This window comes from Xenopus laevis, chromosome 9_10S (assembly GCF_017654675.1).
Source record: "Xenopus laevis strain J_2021 chromosome 9_10S, Xenopus_laevis_v10.1, whole genome shotgun sequence".
In the NCBI taxonomy this organism is placed as follows: domain Eukaryota; kingdom Metazoa; phylum Chordata; class Amphibia; order Anura; family Pipidae; genus Xenopus; species Xenopus laevis.
The window spans coordinates 111,712,214-111,733,972 of NC_054388.1; the positions used below are offsets into that span (position 1 = coordinate 111,712,214).

Sequence of the window (21,759 nt, forward strand, 5' to 3'; positions counted from 1 at the left end):
ATAAAACTGGTTGTGTATGTGAGAAAACTTGCTCAACAGGATGTAGGCAAGTTGGGGGTTTATCACAGCATCTTGGCAGTTGGGAGGGTTTCTGTGGGGGCAGGTGAGAACCCAGGATAAAAGAACACTAGACAACATGTGAAGGGGCTGGGCAGTAGAGAGGGAGCTGGGCAGCTGAGAGGAGGCAGCTAGAGAGCTGGAGAAGCCAGAGGAGCCTGGGACGAGACAACATGTGAGGAATGAAGACCAGAGGGGAAGGCAGAGATGAAGCTGAACTCTATTCCCCTACTTTTTGGTAACAACAATGTAGACTTGTGTAATGTGTAACTGTAAATATTGTAATTATTGTTTCGTCTAAGTATAATCATTTATGTAGAACAATCAATTGATTTATTTTACAATACATCACTTTACTATACGCTCATTGGTGTGGATTCATTGTCTGCTTGCTCAAAAGAACCAGAAACCCTAGTAAGTGGGTTGAGGTATATTATTAATATTGATATATATACTATATAGAAACTTACACACTAATGAATACTAGTGTGATTCCTCCATTTGACGAATGGAAAAAGAAACTTAAAAATAAATCTGTATTTACTACTGCATCGAATATATGCCCTAATGTGGGAATTTTTTTTTTAAATATGGTGATTCAGGATATATTAACAATTCAACCTCTTATCAATGAGAACAACATATCAAGAGATGAACACAAAGCAATTAAAGACATGAAAGATTAAGTACAAATTAAAACTTCTGATAAGGATGGGAATATTGTATTGTGGCCTAATGAGATATATTTAAAGGAAGCTGCCAAACAATTATCTTCCAGTAGTTATAAGGAAATAATGGGGGATCCTACAGATAACTTGAAAGAAGAATTATGATAACATGTTAAAACAAGCTTTTAAGGATAACTTCATATCTAAGAAAGAAAAACAGTTCCTAATGGTAGAGAATCCAAGGGTAGCTACATTTTATCTACTTCCTAAAACTCATAAAAAAACAGTCTAATCCCCCTGGAAGACCTATCATGTCTGGAAATGGTAATTTGACCGAAAAAGCCAGCCAATATCTAGACCTCAGAATAAGACCTATGGTGGAAGGTTTGGAATCATACGCTAGAGACACATTGGATGTTCTATCCCAAATAGATAAATTGGGAAATTACAAACACATTTATCTTATGACTCTAGACGTAGAATCCTTCTGCTCATCCATCAAGCATGATTTGGGTTTAGAAGCCTTAAGATATTTCCTAACCGAACATTCGGGGGAGGAGGAAGAGATGATAGAATTCTTATGCAGGCTAATGAGATTTGTGTTGAATTACAACTATTTTACATTCAACAGCAAATTCCACCTACAAATACAAGGGACGGCCATGGGCACGTCATGTGCTCCCTCTTATGCAAATTTGTTTTTGGGACACTGGGAAAAGACTGTGGTTGAGAACATTATGTCATCATACCAAAGTCGTCAAATGGATCCTGTATATCAATGACATATTGGTGATATGGGAAGGCACTAGAGAGGAGGCCCTAGAATTTGTGACTAAACTAAACCATAATGACCGCAATATCAAGTTAGCCATGGAACTTTCCGAGAAATCTATTTCTTTCTTGGATCTCCACATAGAAGTCACCAATGAGGGAAAGCTGGTGACTAAGAATTTTAGAAAAGCAACAGCCACCAATTCCATACTAAGTCCATCTAGATTCCACCCACATTCTGTAAAAAAAATCTGTCCCTACAGGGGAATTTTTGAAACGCAATTGTTCGTCTCTAGAATATTTCAAAGAACATGCCACGGAACTAATAACTAGACTTTATTATTATTATTAACATGTATTTATATAGCGCCAACATATTGCATAGCACTGTAAAGGAAATATGATTATACAACTAAATAACATGAATTATATACATAGAACATATGGTGTTACATACATCACAATCAATACCGGTACAAAAAGGTTAGGAAGGGCCTATGCAGAAAGAGCTTACACTCTAAAGGAAAGGGAGTAATACACAAGGTGTGGGAGTGGGCAAGATCGAATTAAGTGGGTGAGAAATGTGGTATTGTATGTGGTGTTGTGTTTGGTAGTTAAGCAGAGTGAGGAGAGGCTTCTCGAAAGAAGTGCATTTTAAGAGATTTCTTGAAAGCAGAAAGGTTGGGAGAAAGTCGGACAGACCGTGGGAGAGCGTTCCAGAGGAGGTGTGCAGCCCTAGCAAAGTCTTGAATGTGAGCATGTGAGTAGGTAATGAGAGAAGAGTTGAGTAGCAGGTCAGTAGAGGAGCATAGTAAGCGGTTGGATGAGTATATAGAGATGAGTTCAGAGATGTAGGGTGCGGCAGAGTTATAAAGTGCTTTGAAAGTCAGTGTCATTAATTTGAATTTGATTCTGAAAAGTAACTGAAGCCAGTGCAGGGATTGACAGAATGGCGAGGCAGAGGAGGAGCGTTTGCTGAGGTGTATGAGCCTCGCAGCAGTGTTCATTATGGACTGGAGAGGTGACAGTCTCTGGAGGGGGAGGCCAATTAAAAGAGAGTTACAGTAGTCTAGACGCGATATGATGAGAGAGTGAATAAGAATTTTGGCAGCGTCTTGGGTGATAAATGATGGTATTTTGGATATGTTCCTTAGGTGGAAGTGACATGATTTAATAAGTGACTGGATATGAGGAGTGAATGACAGGGCAGAATCTAGGGGGTGATAGTGGAATTGTTAACTATGATTGATACTTACGGGATGTTACTGGTGTTAGTTGAAGGAAAGAGAACCATTTCAGTTTTAGAGAGGTTTAATTTAAGGTAGCGTTGCGACATCCAGGTAGAGATAGCAGACAGGCAGGAGGAGACGCGAGTTAGGAGTTCTGGGTTGAGATCAGGAGCTGAGAGATAGATCTGAGTATCATCAGTATAGAGGTGGTAGTGGAAACCATACGAGTTGATTAATTTGCCGAGGGAGGAAGTATAGAGGGAGAATAGTAATGATGCCAGGACAGAGCCTTGAGGAACTCCAACAGAAAGAGGTAGGAGAGGAGATGCTACTCCATTGTTGGAGACACTGAAGGAACGATTGGTGATTTAAGAAGAGAACCAGGACAGGGCTGTGTCACAAAGGCCAATCGAATGGAGGGACTGGAGGAAGAGAGGGTGATCTACAGTGTCAAATGCGGCTGAGAGATCAAGCAGTATTAGTAGTGAGAAATTATTGTTGACTTTAGCAGTTAGAAGGTCATTAGTTAGTTGAGTCAGGGCAGTTTCCGTGGAGTGTTGTGGCTTAAAACCAGATTGTAGGGGGTCCACCAGGTTATTGTCAGAGAGGAATGAGGTTAGTCGGTTGTAGACTAGGCGCTCAAGTAGTTTAGAGATGAAAGGTAGCAGAGAGATAGGTCGGAGGTTTTCAAGATTGGAGGGATCAAGAGAGGGTTTTTTCAGAATGGGGGTGACAAGAGCGTGTTTTAGTTGAGAAGGAAACAGTCCAGTTGAGATCAAAATATTAAATAGGTGAGTTAAGGCTTTCATTAGACAAGGATTGGTATTGCGGAGAAGTTTTGAGGGAATTGGATCAAGCGGGCAGGTGGTAAGGTGAGAAGAGGCCAGAAGCTTTGAGACTTCCTCATCAGTGACAGGGGTGAAGGAGCACAGGAGAGACTGGGGAGTGTGGAGGGAGGGTGGTGGAAGTCTAGGGGGGTTGAGTAGTGTGATGTCCCTTCTGTCAATTTTGTTTTTGAAGTGCTCAGCAATATCTTGAGCAGAGACAGATGTGCATGGAGGGGGTGGAAAAGGGGAAAGGAGAGTGTTAAAGGTGGAGAAAAGTTGTGCTGGTTTTTTTTAGAAAGAGAGTTAATGAGTGAAGTAAAGTATGTTTGTTTGGTTTGAAAGAGGCTGGAGTTATAGGAGCGCAGGGCAGATTTGTAGCTCCAAAAGTCTGATTCTGAGCAGGATGCCAGCGACGCTCAAGTGAATGTCTTTGGAGCTTTTGTATGAGCAGTATGCCAAGGTTGAAGTGGTTTGGGTGTAGAATGTTTAGTTTTTATAGGAGCAGCTCATTTAGGGCAGTGGTGAGAGTACTATAGTAGACAGAGGTAGCCACATTAGGGCAAGAGATGGCTGAGATATTAGAGTGAAGAGAGTCAAAGGAAGAAGAGAGATGTGACACGTCTACAGCTTGCAAGTCACGGTAAGTACGTGTTTGGGGAATAGCAGGGGGTGAGGAGGGAGTTAGTGAGAGTTGAAATGTGAGCATATTGTGATCAGAGAGGGGAAATAGGGAGTTAGTAAAATTGGTGGTTGAACAGAGTCTGGTAAATATGAGATCCAGAGCATTACCATTGGAGTGAGAGGGGGAGTCTGAGCACAAAGATAAGCCTAGGGAGGAGGTTAGTGAGAGAAGTTTAGAGACAGAAGGGTTGTTAATATTGTTAACGGGTATATTAAAGTCACCTAATATGATGGATGGGATGTTAGATGAAAGAAAGTAAGGAAGCCAGGCAGCAAAGTTGTCCAGAAATTGTCCAGTTGGTCCTGGTGGTCGATATATAAGAGCAATGCAGAGTGAAACAGGAGAAAAGAGCCTAATGAAGTGAGACTCAAATGAGGAGAATGATAGAGAGGGAACAGGTGGAAGAACTTTAAAAGTACAGCGGGGAGAGAGAAGCAAACCTACCCCACCTCCAGGTCTGTTACCAGGTCTGGGAGTATGAGTAAGGTGTAGGCCCCATAGGACAGGGCAGCAGGTGAGGCAGTGTCAGTAGGAGAGAGACAGGTTTCAGTAAGTGCGAGTAGGTTAAAGGAATTTGCAATGAAATGGTCGTGTATAGCGGTGAGTTTGTTGCAGACAGATCTGGCATTCCAGAGAGCACAGGAAAGATTAACTGGGTTTTTGGGTATAGGAGTAAGAGTTCTGTACTGTTTGAATTTGCTCTGGAGAGAAGGAGCTCTTGGCCGTGATATAACTGGGATGGGGTAAGGGCCAGGGTTTGGGGAAATGTCCCCAGCTGCCAGCAATAGAAAGGAAAGATAGACTAAGTGAGAGCGGGATTTGTAAATTCTTAGTTTGTATGAAAAGGAGGAGTTTTGTGGAATAGCTAAACAGAGTACTTTATAAACTTCATGTGTGGAGAGGGAAGGAGAGGAGAGTAGAGAGGCTGTCAGGCCCGGACTGGCAATCTGTGGGTTCTGGCAAATGCCAGAGGGGCCGCTGTAAGATGCCATAGAAAGTCAGTATTAAGTGGGCTGATGGGGGGCTGTTTGGGCCTCTGTGTGGCCTGTTGGGGCCTCTGGGTACCTGAAATGCCAGGGCCTATTTTGATTCTCAGTCTAGACCCAGAGGCTGAGATTTGTATAGAACTGGGATTTGATGGAGGAGGTAGTGAAAAATGTTTTATGAAGCATGAGAGTGAAAGGAGGAGAAATGCAGGATAAAGCATGTTTGGAGTAAGAAGTAACAAACTCGCAGGTACAAACAAATCTGTTTTCTTCTTATCCCAGATGGTTCAAAGTTGATAGAAGATAGTTCCTTTTGTCTTGTCAATGCCTTGTCAATGCCTTGTTTAACTGTCATTTCTAAGCACTTGTGAAACTTTAGCACTTAGGAAAGGTTAGCACTCGTGCCATGCCCCAGACACGAGTGCCATCCCCAATACTGGGTCTGACTTTATATGTAGCTGATTGGGAAAACCAGAGCCTAATTAATCAATGAATCAATTAAACAGCTAGCAAAGGGCAGAGTTTTACAGACACCAGAACCAGGTTTGGGGCTATAAAAATATCTCTTGTTCACGGAGGAGGGGACACAGATGTGTGCTTGAGATATTTATCAAAGAACTAAAGCAGAATAGGCCTGACAGACAAAAGTTATTGGTTTTAACAGATACAATTAGGGATATAAGCAGAATTACCAGAATAAGCAGTTGCAGTAGATATGTAGCAGTATATGGATAAGCAGAATTTCCTGTAGGAATGAGAAGAGATAGGAGTTAGTTCCATGGAACTGCCTTGTTTAACTGTCATTTCTAAGCACTTGTGAAATATTAGCACTTAGGAAAAATTAGCACTCGTGCCATGCCCCAGACATGAGAGGCTTAAACAAAGAGGCTATTCTGGCTAACTAGTGAAGAAAGCATACCATAGAGCTCTAGCTACTAATAGACAAGAGTTATTGGCAATAAAAAAGAAAACACAAGAACCCAATAATATGGTTAGATTTATAACAACTTATAACACCAACAGTTCACAGATACAGATAATTTTGGATAAACACTGGCCAATACTTTTGGAAGATCATACCCTTGGATCAATATTACTCCTAGCTTTCTGCATCTCACCATCCAACTCTGCTGCAAATCTTTGTATTACCATTGCTAATTATTCAATTGTGGGGTAGGTGTTAAAAAGCATCAGTTTACATTTATCTAGCAATTTGTTGCTTGCTTTATTGAATAGTTTGGTATGTCCATTTTATTGCTATTGATGTCTGTTAGATGACCAGACTCAGGGATTCTTCTGTCTTTAACTTGTCTTAATTAATCAATTGCTGGCCCTCACCCATGTGACCCTCTTGCTGTATATCAGGATATTCATTCTAGGGGAAGCATAGCAGGGGTGAGCATGGCAGGAGAGCTATGGCAAATTTAACTTAAGTTCATCAAGTTAAAGTACAGAAAGTTCAAGTAAAACATACTGTATACAGTTAGACAGAGTTGGATCAGAGTTTGATTAGAATCTCCAAGCAAACATTGGACATCACTTCTCATCAATTCTTCTATCAACAAGTTAAGCTGGATAATACTGTTTAACTACCGTATGTTTAATTTGATTGCCTTCTTTTTCTCTCTCTCCTCTATACTTCTGCATATATCCTCTGCACTCCAACATCCATCAAACTATCCTGAAATTGAAATCTTCTCTTCACTGCTCCCATCACCCTCTCTCAATCTAAGCACACTATCTTGTATTGTTAAATCTATTATCCCCTCTCATCCCATCAAACAATACACTGCTCTCACTGTCAAATCTAGGTCACACCTTGTCTCACTCTCATTATTACTTTTACTTGCAGCTGGGGACATCCCCTTGTCCAACGCACTCATTTGTACTGTAGCATGGTTGGGAAAATCATAGATGGAAAGTATATCCCTCCCAGAATCCTCTATGAAGCAGTGCAGAGGGCTGTGAAAATGAGGCTCTGAGTAGCAGGGAGGTGATTAGTCTCACCTGGAGTAAAAAGGTGGGGGCTCAATTAAGGCTGTTCTCTGCCCTGGAGAGAGAGAGAAAGGAGAGCTACTGGAGTACTGTGTTAAAAGTTTGCTTAGTAACTGCATGTTACCTGTGTTTAAAGCATAAGGACTTTTATTGCTGGGCACAAGTTTCCAGAAAGAGACAAGTTATCTGGTAGCAAGGACTGGCCACCAGCTTCTGCCTTAAGTGTTTGGGGAGCGGCTGCTTCCAGGAGAAAAGCACAAGGAATCTCCAAAGGAATGTGAGTTAACAGTTAATTTTGTTTGCTGGACTTATATTGCCCACGTGGGAGACTGTGGGACCTTTGTGAAAAGGACATTTTCATTTATCAGTACAGCTGGACTATTTTTGTTTACTGCCTTCCCAAAGGGTATGAACTGTTATGTTGGTGTTTAAGCTGCTGTGTTAAATAAATGCACACGTGATATCAGCTGGAAACCTATGTACTGTCTACTGTCTGTGTGAAAGGAGTTGCTGCTGCTACTACCTAAAGAGCCATTCCCCCACAATTGGTGCTTGGATGCGGGCAGCTCCTTAAAAAGACAGTCATATTAAAGGATTGTTATATCAACCACAGTAGGGTGACTTTCACAGAACATTGCCAATATGGAGGAGATTCTAAAAGAACGTGTAAAGTCCAATGCTCAGCAGCAGCAAGCCTATGCTCAGCAGCAGCAAGCCAATGCTCAGCAGCAGCAGCAACAGCAGCACACCAATGATCATCTGCTGCAAGCCAATGCTCAGCAGCAGCGGACTAATCAAATACTCACAGAGTCTGCTCAAACAGCTTTAAAGGAACAGCAGGCTATCAACAGTCAGCTTCTAAAACGGATCGAGACTATGGAAAAGTCCCAAAGTGGATCAAGAGAGCCCATCTCTGTGTATAAAAGAGTGCAAACCTCTTTACAAAAGATGACATCAGAGGATGATGTGGAGGCTTATCTCGCCATATTTGAATGAGTGGCAGAGCGGGAAAAATTTTCACCTGACCAGTGGGCGGGGGTGCTTGCTCCCTTTTTGTCCGGAGAGTCGCAAAAGGCTTATTTTGATTTGAATCCTGAGGATGCCCATCAGTACCAAAAGTTAAAAGCGGAAATAGTGGCCCGGTTGGGAGTAACCCTGGCTATGAGGGCCCAGCGGGTACATGCCTGGACATTTGATGTGGTCAAACCTGTAAGGTCTCAGATGTATGACCTAATACATCTTGTCCAAAAGTGGCTACAACCAGAGGAATTAACTCCTGCACTAATAGTGGAAAGAGTGGTCCTGGATCGTTTTCTCCACGCTTTACCCATTCGGCTGCAACGTTTTGCAGGCCAAGCTGATGCAACTGATGCTAACCAGATGGTGGCCCTGGTGGAGCGGTTTCTTACCACAGAGGATTTTCTTCAAAGTTCAACAGCTAAAAGTGCTGGCCCTAAGAGTCAAAAGGCACCGGGTATAGGTAAAGACATACCAACCACTAAAGGGTGGAAAGAGGCCCCAAAAGGTGAAAATGATTCCATGACCAAGCCATTGAGAGGGCAAAGCCCTAAACCAGACCTGCAAGTTAGGGATAGAGGACAAGTGATTTGTTGGCGCTGTCATGATCCAGGGCATATGGCAGCCAGTTGCCCACTTACCCTGGAACCCATGGATTGTAGCACTGCACAACCACATTTGTCCTTATTTGCTAAGCCTGTTTGTATTGCCCAACCTGGTGCAGAAGTGGAGCCACAAATGTGTACTGTCAAAGTAGATGGGCAGGAAGTTTCTGGCCTTCTAGACTCTGGAAGTCTGGTAACTTTGGTTCATGCCAGCCTGGTAGACAAGCAAAAGCTACAGTCATACCGGATGGGAGTTATTTGCATACATGGGGATGTTAAAAACTATCCCACAGCTTCCCTCTCCTTTGAAACGGCTGGGGGAATTTGCATTCATGAAGTGGGAGTGGTAACAAATTTAATGCATGATGTTATTTTGGGACATGATTTTCCTGTGTTTTGGGACTTATGGGGTAAAGTAAAAGGGTGCGAGGAGGGAAGTGTGCCTCCAATGTCTACTTCCCCAATATGTCCTGAATCTTTAGAGTCTAATCTTCCCATATGTCCTGAGCCTTTAGAGTGTTTTTCCCCAGGTGAGGCTGTAGGAGTGGCCCCAGATAAAAATTGCAATTTCCCTTTAGAGGTCTTAGTAGGAGAGGATGCAGAGCCTGAACTTGATCTGCCTGATCTACCCATTTCTCGGGATAATTTCGGCACTGCCCAACTAAGGGACCCCACCTTAAGTAAAGCTCGGGAACAAATAAATATTGTAAATGGGGTGCCCCAGGAACCAGGTGCTGATAAAATATTTCCTCATTTTGCAATGGAAAATGATTTACTGTATAGAGTAAATGAAGTACGGGGTGAGAGAATAGAGCAACTAATAGTTCCCCAAGCCCATAGACGTACAGTGCTGGATCTGGCAAACGCCCATGTGTTAGGGGGACATTTGGGCTATGAGAAAACGAAAGACTGGGTGTTACAAAGGTTTTACTGGATTGGGGTACACAGAGAGGTAAAACAATATTGTGATTCCTGTCCCATTTGTCAGTTAACGGCCCCAATGCCACATTTCAAAAGTCCCCTTATACCCTTGCCTATAATTGAGGTACCTTTTGACAGGATTGCCATGGATCTGGTAGGCCCTCTAGTCAGATCTGCTAGGGGACACCAATATATCCTTGTTGTACTTGATTATGCCACGCGGTATCCCGAGGCAATTCCACTAAGGAACGCCTCAGCAAAAAGCATTGCCAAAGAGCTGGTTCTGATGGTTACACGTACAGGGATCCCAAAGAAGATCCTCACTGACCAGGGGACACCCTTTATGTCAAAGGTAACAAAAGAATTGTGTAAGTTACTGAAAATCACCCAACTGCGTACCTCAGTGTACCACCCCCAAACAGATGGGCTGGTAGAGAGGTTTAACAAAATGCTAAAAGGCATGTTAAAGAGGGTGTTAGCTTCGGATGGTAAGGACTGGGATGGCCTTTTACCTTACCTCATGTTTGCCATACAGGAGGTGCCCCAAGCTTCCACTGGGTTCTCTCCTTTTGAACTGGTGTATGGTAGACACCCAAGGGGTCTCCTGGATATTACTAAGGAGACCTGGGAACAGGAAGCGACTCCCTTTAAGAGTATAATCGAACATATCAGTCAAATGCAAGATAGAATCGAAAAGTTTTTGCCTATTGTACGGGAGCATTTGCAACAGGCTCAGGAGGCCCAGTCCAGGGTGTATAATCGCTCGGCTAGGGTGAAAACCTTTAATCCGGGGGATAGAGTACTGGTTCTTGTTCCCACAGTAGAAAGTAAATTCTTAGCAAAATGGCAAGGTCCTTATGAGATTGTAGAGAAGGTAGGAGAAGTTAATTACAAGGTTCATCAACCTGGGAAAAGGAAACCCTACCAAGTGTATCATGTAAATTTGATTAAGTCCTGGAAGGACACGAGACCCTTGCGGCTGTAACCTTCCCTAGGGAAACAGCAGGTAGATCGGTTCCAGAGGTTAAAATATCTGAGACCCTGTCGCCAAGTCAAACACAAGAGGTAAAAGAGTTCTTACAAAGAAATAAGGATGTGTTTTCAGAGTTGCCAGGGTGAACCATGGTGATTAACCATGACATTATGAACCTGGGGTAAAAGTAAACTTGAAACCCTATAGGGTGCCTGAAGCTCGCAGGCAGGCGATCTCAGATGAAGTTAAAAAGATGTTAGAGCTTGGGATAATAGAAGAGTCATGCAGTGAGTGGTCTAACCCCATTGTCTTAATTCCTAAGCCAGATGGCAGTCTCCGTTTTTGTAATGATTTCAGAAAATTAAATGAAGTCTCTAAATTTGACGCATACCCCATGCCCAGAGTAGATGAGCTGATTGAGAGGTTTGGCCCAGCAAGGTATATAACCACCCTTGACCTTACAAAGGGTTACTGGCAAGTTCCCTTAAGTGACAGGGCCAAGAGAAAACTGCTTTTTCTACCCCTGAAGGGTTATTCCAGTACAAAGTACTGCCTTTTGGTTTACATGGGGCCCCAGCTACATTTCAATGGCTGATGGACCGTGTTCTTAAGCCCCATCAGAAATATGCCTCAGCCTATCTTGATGACGTGGTCATCTTCAGCACAGATTGGCAAATTCACTTGCCCAGAGTCCAGGCTGTTCTGGATTCAATCAGAGCGGCTGGTTTAACAGCCAACCCAAAAAAAGTGCCCTTGGGTTAGAAGAGGCCCGTTACCTGGGATATGTAATTGGAAGGGGTTAATTAAGCCCCAGATACACAAAATTGAGGCTATACAAAACTGGCCCCAGCCACTGTCAAAAAAACAAGTAAGAGCTTTTTTAGGAATGGTGGGCTACTACAGGAGATTTGTGCCCAATTTTGCCAGTATCGCAGCCCCACTAACAGAGTTAACTAGAGGTAGAAAATCTGCCATGGTTACATGGAACCCAGAAGCAGAGACAGCATTCCAAAATCTAAAAACTGTTCTCTGTAAGTGCCCAGTTTTGATTACCCCTGATTTCAAACGTGAATTCATAGTTCAAATAGATGCCTCAGATGTGGGACTAGGAGCTGTTTTGTCCCAGGTTATCAGGGATGAAGAACACCCAGTGGCCTACCTTAGCAGGAAGCTAACATCAGGGGAAAGAAATTATGCCATTGTGGAAAAGGAGTGCCTGGCCATTAAGTGGGCTCTAGAAGCCCTAAGGTACTATCTCTTAGGGCGCCAGTTCAGGTTAGTGACTGATCACGCTCCTTTAACGTGGATGGCACAAAACAAAGAGAAAAACGCCAGGGTCACCAGTAGGGATGTAGCGAACGTCGGAAAAAAAGTTCGCGAACATATTCGCGAACTTGCGCAAAAACGCGAGCGGTTCGCGAACGGTTCGCGAACCCCATAGACTTCAATGGGAAGGCGAACTTTAACATCTAGAAAAGACATTTCTGGCCAGAAAAATGATTTTAAAGTTGTTTAAAGGGTGCAACGACCTGGACAGTGGCATGCCAGAGGGGGATCAAGGGCAAAAATGTATCTGAAAAATCTGCCTGTGTGTGCTTGGAAGAGATAGTGTAGGGGGAGAGCTGTTAGTGATTTCAGGGACAGATGATAGTAAGTTTGCTGGCTAGTAATCTGCTTGATACTGCTCTGTATTGGAGGGACAGAAGTCTGCAGGGATTTGAGGGACATTTTAGCTTAGGTAGCTTTGCTGGCTAGTAATCTACTGTTCTCTTTAAACAACTGCCATACGTTGACCTTGTAGGCATTGTTTGCCCAGTTTTTTTGGACGCAGCCACTGAAGCACAGTTGCCAGAAAAAATATGCCATATAAATGCTGAAAATAGTCATTTTTCGCCATACGTTGACCTTGTAGACATTGTTTGCCCAGTTTTTTTGGACGCAGCCACTGAAGCACAGTTGCCAGAAAAATTATGCCATATAAATGCTGAAAATATAAATTTTTTTGGTTGCAGCCACTGAAGCACAGAGGCCAGAAAAATTATGCCATATAAATGCAGAAAATATGCATTTTTTTGGTCGCAGCCACTGAAGCACAGTTGACAGAAAAATTATGCCATATAAATGCTGAAAATATAAACTTTTTTGGTTGCAGCCACTGAAGCACAGAGGCCAGAAAAATTATGCCATATAAATGCAGAAAACATGCATTTTTTTGGTCGCAGCCACTGAAGCACAGTTGACAGAAAAATTATGCCATATAAATGCTGAAAATATAAATTTTTTTGGTTGCAGCCACTGAAGCACAGAGGCCAGAAAAATTATGCCATATAAATGCAGAAAATATGCATTTTTTTGGTCGCAGCCACTGAAGCACAGTTGCCAGAAAAAATATGCCATATAAATGCTGAAAATAGTCATTTTTTGCCATATACGTTGAGTCAACGTATGGCAAAAAATGACTATTTTCAGCATTTATATGGCATATTTTTTCTGGCCTCTGTGCTTCAGTGGCTGCGGCCAAAAAAACTGGGCAAACAATGCCTACAAGGTCAACGTCGTTGACCTTGTAGGCATTGTTTGCCCAGTTTTTTTGGCCGCAGCCACTGAAGCACAGAGGCCAGAAAAAATATGCCATATAAATGCTGAAAATAGTCATTTTTTTGGTCGCAGCCACTGAAGCACAGTTGCCAGAAAAATTATGCCATATAAATGCTGAAAATATAAATTTTTTTGGTTGCAGCCACTGAAGCACAGAGGCCAGAAAAATTATGCCATATAAATGCAGAAAATATGCATTTTTTTGGTTGCAGCCACTGAAGCACAGAGGCCAGAAAAATTATGCCATATAAATGCAGAAAATATGCATTTTTTTGGATGCAGCCACTGAAGCACAGTTGCCAGAAAAAATATGCCATATAAATGCTGAAAATAGTCATTTTTTGCCATACGTTGACCTTGTAGACATTGTTTGCCCAGTTTTTTTGGTTGCAGCCACTGAAGCACAGAGGCCAGAAAAAATTAAACCAGTAGGGTTTGCACCCTAGTTTGTAACGGTGGCGGAGGGAGGAGGAGGACGCTAAAGGACAGCTGTGTGTGGAGTCATGAGGCTTGAAGAGAAGGACAGCTGCATAGAAGTCAGAACAAGTCTTCCGGCGTGCAGTAACCCTCCGAGATCCACCCCTCATTCATTTTAATAAAGGTCAGGTAATCGACACTTTTGTGACCTAGGCGAGTTCTCTTCTCAGTTACAATCCCTCCTGCTGCACTGAAGGTCCTTTCTGAGAGCACACTTGAGGCTGGGCAAGACAAGAGGTTCATGGCAAATTGTGACAGCTCTGGCCACAGATCAAGCCTGCGCACCCAGTAGTCCAGGGGTTCATCGCTCCTCAGAGTGTCGATATCTGCAGTTAATGCCAGGTAGTCCGCTACCTGCCGGTCGAGGCGTTCTTTGAGGTGGATCCAGAAGGGTTGTGGCGCTGCCTTGGACAGAAAAACATTTGCATGTCTGACGTTACAGACTGGCCAAAGGGCTTTGTCCTTGCAGGTGTGCTCGTGGCAGGATTACTGGCACCTCTGCCCCTGGAATGTTGATGAGTTCCTGAAGTGACATCACCCTTAAAAGCATTGTACAACATGTTTTGCAGGCTGGTTTGTAAATGCCGCATCTTTTCGGACTTGTGGTATGTTGGTAACATTTCTGACACTTTATGCTTGTACCGAGGGTCTAGTAGCGTTGCGACCCAGTACAGGTCCTTCTCCTTAAGCCTCTTGATACGGGGGTCCTTCAACAGGCATGACAGCATGAAAGACCCCATTCTCACAAGGTTGGATGCAGAGCTATCCATCTCCGCTTCCTCATTATCAAGGACTGCATCATCCACGGTCTCCTCCCCCAGCCACGTACAAGACCAGGGGTCCCCAAAAGGTCACCACTAGCCCCCTGGGAAGCCTGCTCCTGTTGGTCCTCCTCCTCCTCCTCCACAAAGCCACCTTCCTCCTCTGACTCCACTTCTGGCACCTCTCCCTGCGTTGCAGCAGGTGCCTGGGTTCGTTCTGGTGATTCCGACCAGAAATCGTGCGCTTCCAGCTCCTCGTCACGCTGGTCTACAGCCTCATCTGTCACTCGTCGCACGGCACGCTCCAGGAAGAAAGCGAAGGGTATTAGGTCGCTGATGGTGCCTTCGGTGCGACTGACCATATTTGTCACCTCTTCAAAAGGTCGCATGAGCCTGCAGGCATCGCGCATAAGCACCAGTAACGGGGGAAAAAAATCCCCAGCTGTGCAGATCCAGTCCTACCACCCAGTTCAAAAAGGTACTCGTTGACGGCCCTTTGTTGTTGCAGCAGACGTTCCAACATAAGGAGCGTTGAATTCCAGCGAGTCTGGCTGTCAGAAATCAAACGCCTGACTGGCATGTTGTAGCGCTGCTGAATGTCAGCAAGGCGTGCCATGGCTGTGTAGGAACGTCTGAAATGGGCCGACACCTTTCTGGACTGGGTGAGAACGTCCTGGAATCCTGGGTACTTGGAGACAAAACGTTGGACTATTAAATTTAACACATGTGCCATGCAGGGCACATGTGTTAAATTGCCTAGTCTCAACGCTGCCAACAGATTGCTTCCATTGTCACACACCACTTTTCCGATCTGCAGTTGTGTGGGGTCAGCCACCGATCGGCCTGTGACTGCAGAGATGACAGGAGTACAGATCCGGTATGGTTTTTGCTTTCCAGGCACGTCATCCCCAAGACAGCGTGACAACGGCGTACCTGGCACGTCGAATAGCCTAGGGGGAGCTGGGGGTGCACAGGTGTGGAGGAGGAGAAGGAGGACCCAGCAGCAGAGTAAGAAGAAGAAGAAGACGAGGTAGAGAGCGATGGAGGAGTAGAGGTGGTGGCAGAACCGCGTGCAATCCGTGGCGGTGACACCAACTCCACTGTTGTTGTTGAGCTACCCATTCCCTGCTTCCCAGCCATTACCAAGTTCACCCAGTGGGCAGTGTAGGTGACATACCTGCCCTGACCATGCTTGGAGGACCATGCGTCAGTAGTCATATGGACCTTTGGCCCAACACTAAGTGACAGAGATGCGGTAACTTGGCTCTGCACATGTTGGTACAGGTGTGGTATTCCCTTTTTAGAAAAAAAATTGCGGCTGGGTACCTTCCACTGCGGTGTCCCAATTGCTACAAATTTGCGGAAGGCCTCAGAGTCCACCAGCTGGTATGGTAAAAGCTGGCGGGCTAAGAGTGCAGACAAGCCAGCTGTCAGACGCCGGGCAAGGGGTGACAGTCAGACATTGGCTTCTTACGCTCAAACATGGCCTTCACAGAAACTTGGCTGGTGGCAGATGACTGGGAATGGGAACAGGTGGTCAAGGTGGAAGGCGGAGTGGAGGGTGGTTCAGACGGGTCAAGGAGAGCAGAGGTAGAGCAGTAAGATGCTGGACCAGAAGGAGTGTGGCTTTTAGTTTGCCTGTTGCCTTTGAGGTGTTGCTCCCAAAGTGCTTTGTGCTTGCCGCTCATGTGCCTTCGCATAGAAGTTGTACCTATGTGGCTGTTGGGCTTACCAAGGCTCAGTTTCTGACTGCACTCATTGCAAATTACAATGCTTTTGTCAGAGGCACACACATTAAAAAAATCCCACACTGCTGACTTTTTGGAAGTGTGCGATCTGGCGGTAACAGTAGAAGTTGGCGGAGTTGGCGGTATTGGCGGCAATGGCGGGTGCGTTGGCCGGCTGAACACAGGTGCCGATACATGTTGTTGCCCTGCTGATCCCTGCGGGCTGTCCTCCCTGCTTCTTCTAAGTCTTATTCTCCTACTGCCTCTCTGACTCTCCGTCTCTCCATCTGAACTACCCTCCTCTTGCTCTCTTCTACTAGGCACCCACAAAACATCAATCTCCTCATCATCATTCTCCTCAGATGCATCAATTTCTTCTGACACATCACAGAAGGAAGCAGCAGCGGGGACCTCCTCCTCATCACTCATTATGTCCATCTCTATCGTGTTCTCTGCCAGAATTAAATCTGGTGTAAGGTCCTCATCTCCTTCATCTTCTTCTGGCAATAATGGTTGCGCATTACTCAGTTCAAGAAACTCATTGGAAAATAACTCCTCTGACCCCAGTGAAGAAGGGGCACCGGTGGTGGAGGAAGTGTTACGTGGGGTGGCCATAGCAGTGGAGGATGAGGAGGATGTTGTGGTAAAGTTAGAAACGGTAGAGGATGGGGTGTGCTGTGTAAGCCAGTCAACTACCTCTTCAGCATTTTGGGAGTTCAGGGTCATTGGCTTTTTAAAACTGGGCAATTTGCTAGGGCCACAGGATTGCATAGCAGCATGGCCCCTAGCACGGCCTCTGCGTGGCGGCCTGCCTTTGCCTGGCATTATTTTTAAAAAAACAACAACAACAACAAAAACTCAGTTGGTTTTTCTGGAAACGATAATACACACAGCTAGATGGCGGGTTGAAGAAAACACTGTGCAAATAATGCCTACAAAGTCAACGTATACACTACTACAGCGGTGGATACGGATTACGTAAAATATATGAATGCTGCTTGAAAAAAAGTAACTCAAGTGGTTTTTCTAGAGACGATAATATTATCAATATTTAGACAAAATGTGAACAAGGTCACACAGCTCGATGGCGGGTTGAAGAAAACAGTGTGCAAATAATGCCTACAAGGTCAACGTATACACTACTACAGCGGTGGATACGGATTACGTAAAATATATGAATGCTGCTTGAAAAAAGTGACTCCGGTGTTTTTTCTGGAGACGGTAATATTATGGATAGTTAGACAGAATGGGAACAAGGTCACACAGCTCGATGGCGGGTTGAAGAAAACAGTGTGCAAATAATGCCTACAAGGCCAACGTATACACTACTACAGCGGTGGATACGGATTACGTAAAATATATGAATGCTGCTTGAAAAAAGTGACTCCGGTGTTTTTTCTGGAGACGGTAATATTATGGATATTTAGACAGAATGGGAACAAGGTCACACAGCTCGATGGCGGGTTGAAGAAAACAGTGTGCAAATAATGCCTACAAGGCCAACGTATACACTACTACAGCGGTGGATACGGATTACGTAAAATATATGAATGCTGCTTGAAAAAAGTGACTCCGGTGTTTTTTCTGGAGACGGTAATATTATGGATATTTAGACAGAATGGGAACAAGGTCACACAGCTCGATGGCGGGTTGAAGAAAACAGTGTGCAAATAATGCCTACAAGGCCAACGTATACACTACTACAGCGGTGGATACGGATTACGTAAAATATATGAATGCTGCTTGAAAAAAGTGACTCCGGTGTTTTTTCTGGAGACGGTAATATTATGGATATTTAGACAGAATGGGAACAAGGTCACACAGCTCGATGGCGGGTTGAAGAAAACAGTGTGCAAATAATGCCTACAAGGCCAACGTATACACTACTACAGCGGTGGATACGGATTACGTAAAATATATGAATGCTGCTTGAAAAAAGTGACTCCGGTGTTTTTTCTGGAGACGGTAATATTATGGATATTTAGACAGAATGGGAACAAGGTCACACAGCTCGATGGCGGGTTGAAGAAAACAGTGTGCAAATAATGCCTACAAGGCCAACGTATACACTACTACAGCGGTGGATACGGATTACGTAAAATATATGAATGCTGCTTGAAAAAAGTGACTCCGGTGTTTTTTCTGGAGACGGTAATATTATGGATATTTAGACAGAATGGGAACAAGGTCACACAGCTCGATGGCGGGTTGAAGAAAACAGTGTGCAAATAATGCCTACAAGGCCAACGTATACACTACTACAGCGGTGGATACGGATTACGTAAAATATATGAATGCTGCTTGAAAAAAGTGACTCCGGTGTTTTTTCTGGAGACGGTAATATTATGGATATTTAGACAGAATGGGAACAAGGTCACACAGCTCGATGGCGGGTTGAAGAAAACAGTGTGCAAATAATGCCTACAAGGCCAACGTATACACTACTACAGCGGTGGATACGGATTACGTAAAATATATGAATGCTGCTTGAAAAAAGTGACTCCGGTGTTTTTTCTGGAGACGGTAATATTATGGATATTTAGACAGAATGGGAACAAGGTCACACAGCTCGATGGCGGGTTGAAGAAAACAGTGTGCAAATAATGCCTACAAGGCCAACGTATACACTACTACAGCGGTGGATACGGATTACGTAAAATATATGAATGCTGCTTGAAAAAAGTGACTCCGGTGTTTTTTCTGGAGACGGTAATATTATGGATATTTAGACAGAATGGGAACAAGGTCACACAGCTCGATGGCGGGTTGAAGAAAACAGTGTGCAAATAATGCCTACAAGGCCAACGTATACACTACTACAGCGGTGGATACGGATTACGTAAAATATATTATGGCTGCTTGAAAAAAGTGACTCCGGTGTTTTTTCTGGAGACGGTAATATTATGGATATTTAGACAGAATGGGAACAAGGTCACACAGCTCGATGGCGGGTTGAAGAAAACAGTGTGCAAATAATGCCTACAAGGCCAACGTATACACTACTACAGCGGTGGATACGGATTACGTAAAATATATTATGGCTGCTTGAAAAAAGTGACTCCGGTGTTTTTTCTGGAGACGGTAATATTATGGATATTTAGACAGAATGGGAACAAGGTCACACAGCTCGATGGCGGGTTGAAGAAAACAGTGTGCAAATAATGCCTACAAGGCCAACGTATACACTACTACAGCGGTGGATACGGATTACGTAAAATATGTGAATGCTGCTTGAAAAAAGTGACTCCGGTGTTTTTTCTGGAGACGGTAATATTATGGATATTTAGACAGAATGGGAACAAGGTCACACAGCTCGATGGCGGGTTGAAGAAAACAGTGTGCAAATAATGCCTACAAGGCCAACGTATACACTACTACAGCGGTGGATACGGATTACGTAAAATATATGAATGCTGCTTGAAAAAAGTGACTCCGGTGTTTTTTCTGGAGACGGTAATATTATGGATATTTAGACAGAATGGGAACAAGGTCACACAGCTCGATGGCGGGTTGAAGAAAACAGTGTGCAAATAATGCCTACAGGGCAAATAATGCCTAAAAGGTCAACTTATACACTACTACAGCGGTAGTAAAATAAAAAAAAGTAAAATAAAAAAAAATGAATATTAAAAAAAAAAAATTAAAGTTGGTGCTGCTGAACTACTAGGAGCAGCAGATTAGCACACCAGTCCCACTCCCCAACACTGCTAGACTAATAGCACTGGGCTCTTATAGTAGTAGTAGTAGTAGTAGTAGTAAAACAACAAAAAAATAAATAAAAGCAGTCCTTACAAGGACTACTGTTATTGCAGCAGTCAGCAGATGAGATCAGAAGCAGGACAGCTGCCCACTGCAGCTACATACAGAGCACTGCAGTAGAAGGTAGATTACTAGCCAGCAAAGCTACCTAAGCTAAAATGTCCCTCAAACCCCTGCAGACTTCTGTCCCTCCAATAACAGAGCAGTATCAAAACGATTACTAGCCAGCAAACTTTCAACTGTCCCTGAAATCACTAACAGGCAGCAGCTCTCTCCCTACACTATCTCTTCAGCACACACAGGCAGAGTGAAAAAACGCTGCAGGGCTTCGGTTTTTATAGGGAAGGGGAGTGGTCCAGGGGAGAGCTTCCTGATTGGCTGCCATGTACCTGCTGGTCTGGGGTGAGAGGGCAAAAAAAAGCGCCAACAATGGCGAACCCAAAATGGCGAACGTCGCGCGACGTTCGCGAACTTCCGGCGAGCGCGAACACCCGATGTTCGCGCGAACAAGTTCGCCGGCGAACAGTTCGCGACATCTCTAGTCACCAGATGGTTTCTGGCACTACAAAATTTCAAGTTTGTAGTAGAACACAGACTAGGGAGTCAACAGGGAAATGCTGATGCTCTCTCTAGGGTACACTGTCTGGTGGCCAAGTGTGCTCAACCCAACAAGTTTGAGCAGAGGGGGAGGATATGTAGCATGGTTGGGAAAATCATGGATGGAAAGTATATCCCTCCCAGAATCCTCTATGAAGCAGTGCAAAGGGATGTGAAAATGAGGCTCTGAGTAGCAGGGAGGTGATTAGCCTCACCTGGAGTAAAAAGGTGGGGGCTCAATTAAGGCTGTTCTCTGCCCTGGAGAGAGAGAGAAAGGAGAGCTACTGGAGTACTGTGTTAAAAGTTTGCTTAGTAACTGCATGTTACCTGTGTTTAAAGCATAAGGACTTTTATTGCTGGGCACAAGTTTCCAGAAAGAGACAAGTTATCAGGTAACAAGGACTGGCACCAGCTTCTGCCTTAAGTGCTTGTGGAGCGGCTGCTTCCAGGAGAAAAGCACAAGGAATCTCCAAAGGACTGTGAGTTAACAGTTAATTTTGTTTGCTGGACTTATATTGCCCAAGTGGGAGACTGTGGGCCCTTTGGGAAAAGGACATTTTCATTTATCAGTACAGCTGGACTATTTTTGTTTACTGCCTTCCCAAAGGTTATGAACTGTTATGTTGGTGTTTAAACTGCTGTGTTAAATAAATGCACATGTGATATCAGCTGGAAACCTGTGTACTGTCTACTGTTTGTGTGAAAGGAGTTGCTGCTGCTACTACCTAAAGAGCCATTCCCCCACAGTACCCTCACTAATTCCTACTCTCAGGAATTCAACAAAGTCTTTTCAAGTCTCTCAGACTTTACGCGCTTCTAATCCTGCAAACCTAATTCACATGAAAACCAGCACCCTCCCTGCCTTTCTCATGTGCCCTCTGGAATGCACGGTCAATCTGCAATAAACTAACAGCAGTCCATGATCTCTTTATAGCTAAATCCCTTCACCTTCTTGCAATCACTGAAACATGGCTCTCCCCCTCAGACACTGCTTCACCTGCTGCCTCTGCTATGGAGGCTTCTCACTTACTCACACTCCTAGACCGGATGGCCATCATGGCGGTGGGGTGGGATTTCTTCTCTCTCCCAAATGTAGGTTTCAAAATCTA

The 21,759-nt window shown here is 44.1% G+C and overlaps 1 protein-coding gene across 1 annotated transcript in view; it reads left to right on the plus strand.

Moving 5' to 3' along the window:
* LOC108703284 (serine protease 27) overlaps positions 1 to 21,759 on the plus strand; it is a 56,824-nt gene continuing 35,065 nt past the window's right edge. The window contains exon 1 of the mRNA XM_018239401.2: positions 1 to 295. The gene's annotated coding sequence lies outside the window, so the exon portion shown is untranslated. The remainder of the gene's footprint in view (positions 296 to 21,759) is intronic.